Below are 7,617 nucleotides of genomic sequence, written 5' to 3'. Positions count from 1 at the left end.
GCTGTCCTGGGCCAGAGACTTAAAACTAAAGTCATCACAAAGACTCCAAACATCTGTGTGATCAAGAAACTCATGGGAAGTGATCAAGAAACTCACGGGAAGTTTGTTTAGTGAAGACAACCCTATATGCAACACACTTGCCTTCTATCTGGCGAAATTAAGGTATACCTTCTAGTTAGAAGGATTTGCCTAACTTTATAAAACGGACTGGTTGGATTCACATTATGCCAATGTGTAGGAATGCTTCATCTAAACAAGGGATGTCCAATCTTTAAAGGCTTCCCTGGGCCACATTGGAAGAAGAATTGTCCTGGGCCATAAGGATAGCTGATGAGCTTTAAAAAATCACACGCACACACAAAAAACCTCATAATGTTTTTTAAAAATTTACAAATTTGTGTTGGGCCGCATTCAAAGCCACCACAGGCTGCAAATTGGAGAAACTTGATCTAAACACTTTTTACATCCATTACAAAATAATTTTTAGGAAACAATTCAGTTCCACACATGTTATTAGGATATACTGCAGGGGTTGAGTATAGGAACACCAATAAAAGTATTCCTACTGTCACAGACTCTACAACCTAGCCATGTAAAGTATTCAGAGAGCTTATATTTGCTTTTATTATTACCAACAGATACCATTTGTTGAGTATTTGCTATGTACTCAGTACAATCATTTTACAAACATTCTTCATTTAATCCTCACAAGAAAATCTAGTGATATATATACGATTCTTTCCATTTGGCAAATAAAGATTTTGAGGCTCAGAGAGTTAAGTGACTTGCCCAGAATCACACATATGGTAAGTATTAATGTTGAGAATCAAACCTAGGCCTTTTGATTGCAAATTGAACGACCACCTAGAATCCCAGTTTGAAAGGCCTAAGGCTAGATAAATGTCACTTTTGTTTCGCCTGGTGACAATTCCATTGTAAATATTCTGACTCCCCAAATAATCAAGTTCCAAATCACCTTGGCCCCACAGGCTGCAGACCTCATTTAATCCTGCCTGCTTTGCTGACTAGAGTGAGAGTATAGGGAATCAAAGGAGAAACCCCAGGCCCCAAAGCTCTACTTCTCTTTCAAAGTTTTGCAAGCCACAGGGACTTTGGGGGGTTATTCCTTCCACATTTGTGTATGACAAAAATGGATCATAGCCTGGAGCAAAGCTTCTGTGCTTGAGTTTGTAACAGAAAAATTAGACCAGTTTCAGCAGAGACTCTATAAAAACATCTCCAGAAGATGCCACAGCCATGTTTGTTTCTCCAAGGCAATAGTCTCATCCCTGGCTGCACATTAGAATCACCTGGGAGAATTCAAAACACCTAGTCGCAGACCCACCACCTAGATCATGCTGTAATCGCACTGGTGTGAGGCCCAGGTGTTGGAAGCTTCCCCAGCAGTCTCCTGTGCATAATCTGAGGATCACAGCTTCAGTGTATTAGGTGCTTCTTAGAACTGCCAACAAAATAAACGTGAATTTCTTGCTTCCTCACCAACAAGGACAGGGAAGAAGATACCAAGAGTAGCAGGAGCTCATAGATTCTTTCCCTAGCTCAGCTACTAAAGTGGAAAACAAACCATGCATGCCAAAGTAGGTCCTAGACACTTTAGAGCAAATAGTTGGCAAAATCACAACATGTGTACTGCAATAGCACTGGGAGAGCATAAGAGGACTTTTTAAATTGTTACGTCTTTAAGCACTTATCTATGTCTGACACAAATGATAAAAAAAAAAATAAGGTAAAAACATGCAAAATAAAAGCAAACTAAACCATAATGCAATGTGATTTCACTCAGTGCCATGGGAGTATCTGTTCATTTATTCATTATTCAATATGCACATACTGTGTGCCAGGCAGAGTCCACCATGGCCAATGCGGGTGAACAAAACAGTTTATCTCTACTTTCATCAACCTTACAGCTTATGGGAGAGATACATATTAAACAGATAAGGATGTATATAACTCTGTATTAGTCTGTTCTCACACTGCTATTAAGAACTACCTGAAACTTGGTAATTTATGAAGAAAATAGATTTAATTGACTCACAGTTCCACAGGCTGTAGACGGAGCACAGATAGAAGGCCTCAGGAAACTTACAGTCTTGGCAGAAGGCGAACAGGAAGCAGGCACAATTTACCACGGCAAATCAGGAGAGAGGAGAGAGAGAGAAGGGGAAAACGCCACACACTTTTAAACAGTCAGACCTCATGAGAACTCATTCACTATCGTGAGAACTACGAGGGGGAAATCAACCCCCATGATCCAATCACCTCCCACCAGGCCCCTCTCCTGACACGTGGGGATTACAATTCCCAATGAGATTTGGGTGGGGACACAGAGCCAAACCATATCAAACTCTAGGTCAAATATGTATGATAATTGGTAGAGTAGAAATGAGCAGGCTGCTACTCTGAAAGAAAATTAGTAAAGGCAGGGAGAGGGTCAAAATATAGATTTGGAGGATCTGAAAAGACAGACCTAAAGAGTGGCTGGGAAGAAACTCACCAGTCTAATAGCTTATGTAGGCTGAGGAAGAAAAGAGAATAACATATGAGGTATCCCAGAGGAAAACTGCAAAAAAAAAAAAAAAAAAAAGCTAAAAGCTTTTCCTCTAAGATCATAAGCAAGACATGTGTACCTGCTCTTGACTCTTCTATTCAACATACTACAAGAAGTCCTTGCCAGGGCAAATAGGCAAGAAAATGAACAAAAAGTACCCAAATTGAAAAATAAGTTATATTGTCTGTTTGCAGATGACATTATTTTATGTATAGAAAACCCTAAAACCCTAAATACTCCACCAAAAACTATTAGAGCTAATAAACAAATTCAGTAAAGTTGCAGGATACAAAATCAACACGCAAAAATCAGTAGCATTTCTCTATATTAATAATGAACAATCTCCCCAAAATTAAGAAAACAAGCTCATTTACAGCAACATCAAAAAGAATAAAATACTTAGAAATAAATTTAACTAATAAGGTAAAAGATCTGAACACTGAAAATTGTAAGGCATTCAGGAAAGAAATTGAAGACGCTAGGCCCAGTGACTCACACCTATAATCCCAGCACTTTGGGAGGCTGCAACAAGAAGATTGCTTGAGGCCAGGAGTTCAAGACCAGCCTGGGTAACCTAGTGGGACCCCGTATCTAAAAAAAAAAAAATTAAATTAAAATTGAAGAAGACACAAATAAATAGAACAATATCCTGTGTGCATGAATTGAAAGAATTAATATTGTGAAAATGTCCATGTCTCCCAAAGCAATCTACAGATTGATTCAATGTAATCCCTATTAAAATTCCAATGACATTTTTCACATTAATAGAAAAACAATCCTTAAAATGTGTATGAAACTAAAAAGGACCCCTAATAACCAAAGCAATATTGAGCAAAAAGAACTAAGATGGAGTCGGGCACAGTGGCTCACGCCTGTAATCCCAGCACTTTGAGAGGCCAAGGCGGGTGGATTGCTTGAGCCTAAGAGTTCAAGACCAGGCTGGGCAACATAGTGAAACCCTGTTTCTACAAAAAATACAAAAATTAGCTGAGCATGGTGGCATGCACCTGTAGTCCCAGCTACTCAGGAGGCTGAGGTTGGAAGATCACCTGAGCCTAGGAAGTCGAGACTGCAGTGAGCTGTGATCACACTGCTGTAATCCAGCCTGGGTGACAGAGTAAGACCCTGTCTCAAAAAGAAAAAAAGAAAAAGGAACTAAGATGGAGGCATCACACTGATTTCAAACTATATTACAAAGGTATATTTATCATAACAGCATGATACTAGCTGGGATTTCAAACTATACTACAAAGGTATAGTTACCAAAACAGCATAGCACTGGCATAAAAATAGACATATAGACTAATGGAACAGAATAGGAGCCCAGAAATTTATCCTCTCATATACAGTCAACTAATCCTGAAAGTCTTCAGAAGTACACAATAGGGAAAGAATAGTGTCTTCAACAAATGATGTTAGGAAATCTGGATAGCCACATGCAAAACAATGAAATTGGACCCTTATATTACATCAAAATGCATTAAAGTTTCTTTTAGGAGTTTTACAGTTGCCCCTAAAAGAAAATGGGAAAACTCCTTCACATTGGTCTTGGCAATGATTATTTAGACATGACACTAAAAGCATACAGAAGCAAAAATAAACAAGTGGGACTACACCAAACTAAAAAGTTTCTGCACAGCAAAGAAAACAATGAAAATGAAAGGGCAATCTACAAAATGGGAGAAAGCATTTTCAAACCATGTGTATGACGAAGGTTTGATTAAAATCCAAAATATATAAGGTACTCACACAATTCAATAGCAAAAATCAAATAGCCCAATTAAAAAATGGGAAAAAAACCTGAATAGACAATTTTTCAAAGAAGACATACAAGTAGCCAACAGGTATATGGAAAGGTGCTCAACATCACTCTACAGCGTGGTGACTATAGTTAGTAACACTGTGCTGTTTACTTAAAATTTGATGACAGCATATTTTAAGTGTCTTCACACCACACTCACACACACACACACACATACACACACACAGTAACTATGGGTAGTGATGAATGTGTTAATGAAACATTTTTTTTACAGGAATGCAAGGTGGGGAATGCAGAATCGCCAGGGCCCCTCACAGAGTCTTGGAAGGGCAAGGGCAATAAGAAGCCTTGAGGGTTAAGCTTGATTGGCTTCATGGTAAGCCTGCCTAGATACCTCTATTTGCATCCTGCTCCTATTGCCTTGAGTTGGGTGAATGCTTCCCAATGGAACTGCCTAATTAAGACCTAACACTCCCTTCTAACCACACTCATTCCCATTTGGGCCAGCATCCAGAAGAAAGCAATAGTGTAGGCAGTCAGGACTCATTTGGTCTTTAACAAATGTACATGTATTTATTAGATTAAATCTTAAAGTATCATCTTCATTGACTATTATAAAGCACTTAGCAGTCTATGGACATGACCCAAGGAGTATTTCACATCTACTGTGTACCAGATTCTGAGGCTACAGCTATGAATTAGATAGACACACTTGTTGGTCTCAGAAATTGAGCATTTTTCATCTGTCTTAGCAATTTTTGATAAAGAGAAAGCTGAGATTGTGACATCCTATAAAAGCAGGACAATCTCCAAGACTTTCATAGAAAGACTGACTTGTGAGAGAAATGGGTGCACTTGACCCCCAGGATTCTGCTGCTTGCTGCATCTTTGCAAATTGTGTGTGTGTGTTCATATACACATATATATTATGTACAATAAACAACCATTCCTCTGTGTAAGACAGTTTAGGTGGAGTTAGCAATTAGTTAAGTTTGATTTTATAAGTGGAAATAGAGCCTGGATTAGGAAGTAAAGGGCAGAATTTCTGTAGGTGGGGTTGTGGTCATGTGGTAATGGTCTTTTTCAGCAAAGAAGGCTAGGAGCAGGATTTGGCTATGGCTGGCTGAAAGCTGGATTCCTGTGAGCTGATTCTGAGTAACCAACTGCCCTAAAGTAACTCAGGTGACTAATGACTGTGAGAGAGAAATGGGTCAGCTCTCATTTTTTAAAAAACGCTTTTAGAGGGAGATATATCCTCAATTATTATCATTTATCTACTTACTGCGTAAAAGTAAAGTGTAGGTTAATACGAGTTCAGGTTGAAGGTTCAACGGATTGACTTTGAATGCCCCTGCAATGAGGGCAAGTTGAAGAGTTTATAAGTTTAAATACCTTGGACACAGAATATGAATCATTTAAAATCTTCTGCTGTTTTCTCCCTTTCCTCTTTTCCTACTGTATAGCAGTATCTCAAATGGCATCTGTTCAATGACCTCCAAATAGTGCCTGGACCAGAATGATATATAGTAGTTTCTCCCAGAGTAATCCTAATCATCATTGTCTCAACTGGCTGAAGTACATTCAACACACCCAAAATTCCTGTTGTTTCCTTCCAGTATGAATTAACTTTATAGTGCCTAATTACCTGGTGCAAGGTAAATGCCTTTAATAAAATGCTCTGGTGTGATCTGTCTTTGAGATTACTCTGACAGATTTTGGTATATGACTCTAGGTGACCGGGGCTCTGTATCCTTACATGTCACCTCCTATTTTTAGATAAAACAGAAATATAAGGTAATTTGGAATATATTAGGGGCATAAAGAATCTAGAAAACCACACCTTAGAGACTTCATCAAAATGAAGAATGCAAAAGAAAGTGATTTTGCTGGAGTTTGGCTTTTTATTTCTTAACTTTGTGCATAAAACAATTCCTTTGAGCCTGCAGAGTTGGGTCTAAAAAGTACCATTTATTCTTTAATATTTATTGAACACCACATAGGTATAGGGCATGACTCTGAGAGACACACAGAAACATAAAATGCAGGCTCTGCCCTTGAGAAACATAGTCTGCTTTGGAAGCACAAGACAGGTAGATGTAGGAAATATAAATTGCAGGCCCAGCTGAACACCATGAGGAGCACAGATAATTTGGGTCACAGGAACTCAAACACCAATCATAGTCCCTAAGAGCTTTTGGGTGGACATTGGTGTTGGAAAATATTGATGGAAAGGAAGGGGGGTATTTGGGTTAAAGTATAGACTTATAAGAAGATGGATTTTAAGCAGTTGAGGTGGTCAAGGGAAGCACAAAACATACATGGTTTGTGTTAGGGTTTGGCCAACAATATAACACCAGGCTTGGATGATATTTGAGGATGACTCTCCTGTGGGTACCTCCTTCACTTCATCCCATCACTGGAAACCTGTCACCAGCAGATGCCTGGTTGGAGGAGACATACTCTTCTCTGAGCCAATGCTTAACCTTCCCCAGCTGCTAGGAATTGCCAGAAACAAACCAGATAGTATTGCAGAGGCCTTCCCTACCCTGTTTTGAAATTAAAGTTCTCAAATATTGAAACGTCATTAATTCAGCCATTATGAAGATGCCTTACTTTCCATAATATCAGAATACTAATGATCTAAAAAGTTATTAAAAGGTAGAACTCCTTTATTTGAATAAAAGTTATGGGTGGCAGGAAGGGAGAGCATCAGGAAGAATAGCTAATGGATTCTGGGCTTAATACCTAGGTAATGGGTTGATCTGTGCAGCAAACCACTATGGCATATGTTTACCTATGTAACAAACCTGCACATCCTGTACATGTACCATAGAACTTCAGATAAAAGTTGAAGGAAAAAAGATTCAAAACAAAATAAAAGAAAATAAAAACTAAAAGAAAAAGAAAAAGAAAACCCAATCAGAGAGCAGCCTAGGACCAAAAAACTTACAACCGCACAATTACCATCAGGACTCTGGGAAACTATACAGTGTAAGTCCTGGACTCTCCAGGGACGCTGCATTGGTCCAGCCTCCTGACCTCTCCCCTCTCAGGTCCCAGGCCCTTCACCTCCTGGGCTCCAGGGTGCTCATCTGCAGCTGCAACCCTCACTTCCTGAACAGTCCTAAAGCTATCTTTACTTGTCTCATGGGTCACTCAAGAAACCTAATACCATGGTATACTTCCCTGCAAATGCCCTTTTATCTTCTGAGAGCACAGCAAATATTAACATTTTTTTTTCCTGGAGAATACCCCTTAGTATAGGGTGTAATGCCAAATTCCACCA

This window comes from Pan troglodytes, chromosome 12 (genome assembly GCF_028858775.2).
Source record: "Pan troglodytes isolate AG18354 chromosome 12, NHGRI_mPanTro3-v2.0_pri, whole genome shotgun sequence".
In the NCBI taxonomy this organism is placed as follows: domain Eukaryota; kingdom Metazoa; phylum Chordata; class Mammalia; order Primates; family Hominidae; genus Pan; species Pan troglodytes.
The sequence above is the reverse complement of the archived record's forward strand: the minus strand, read 5'-3'. Positions refer to the sequence as shown.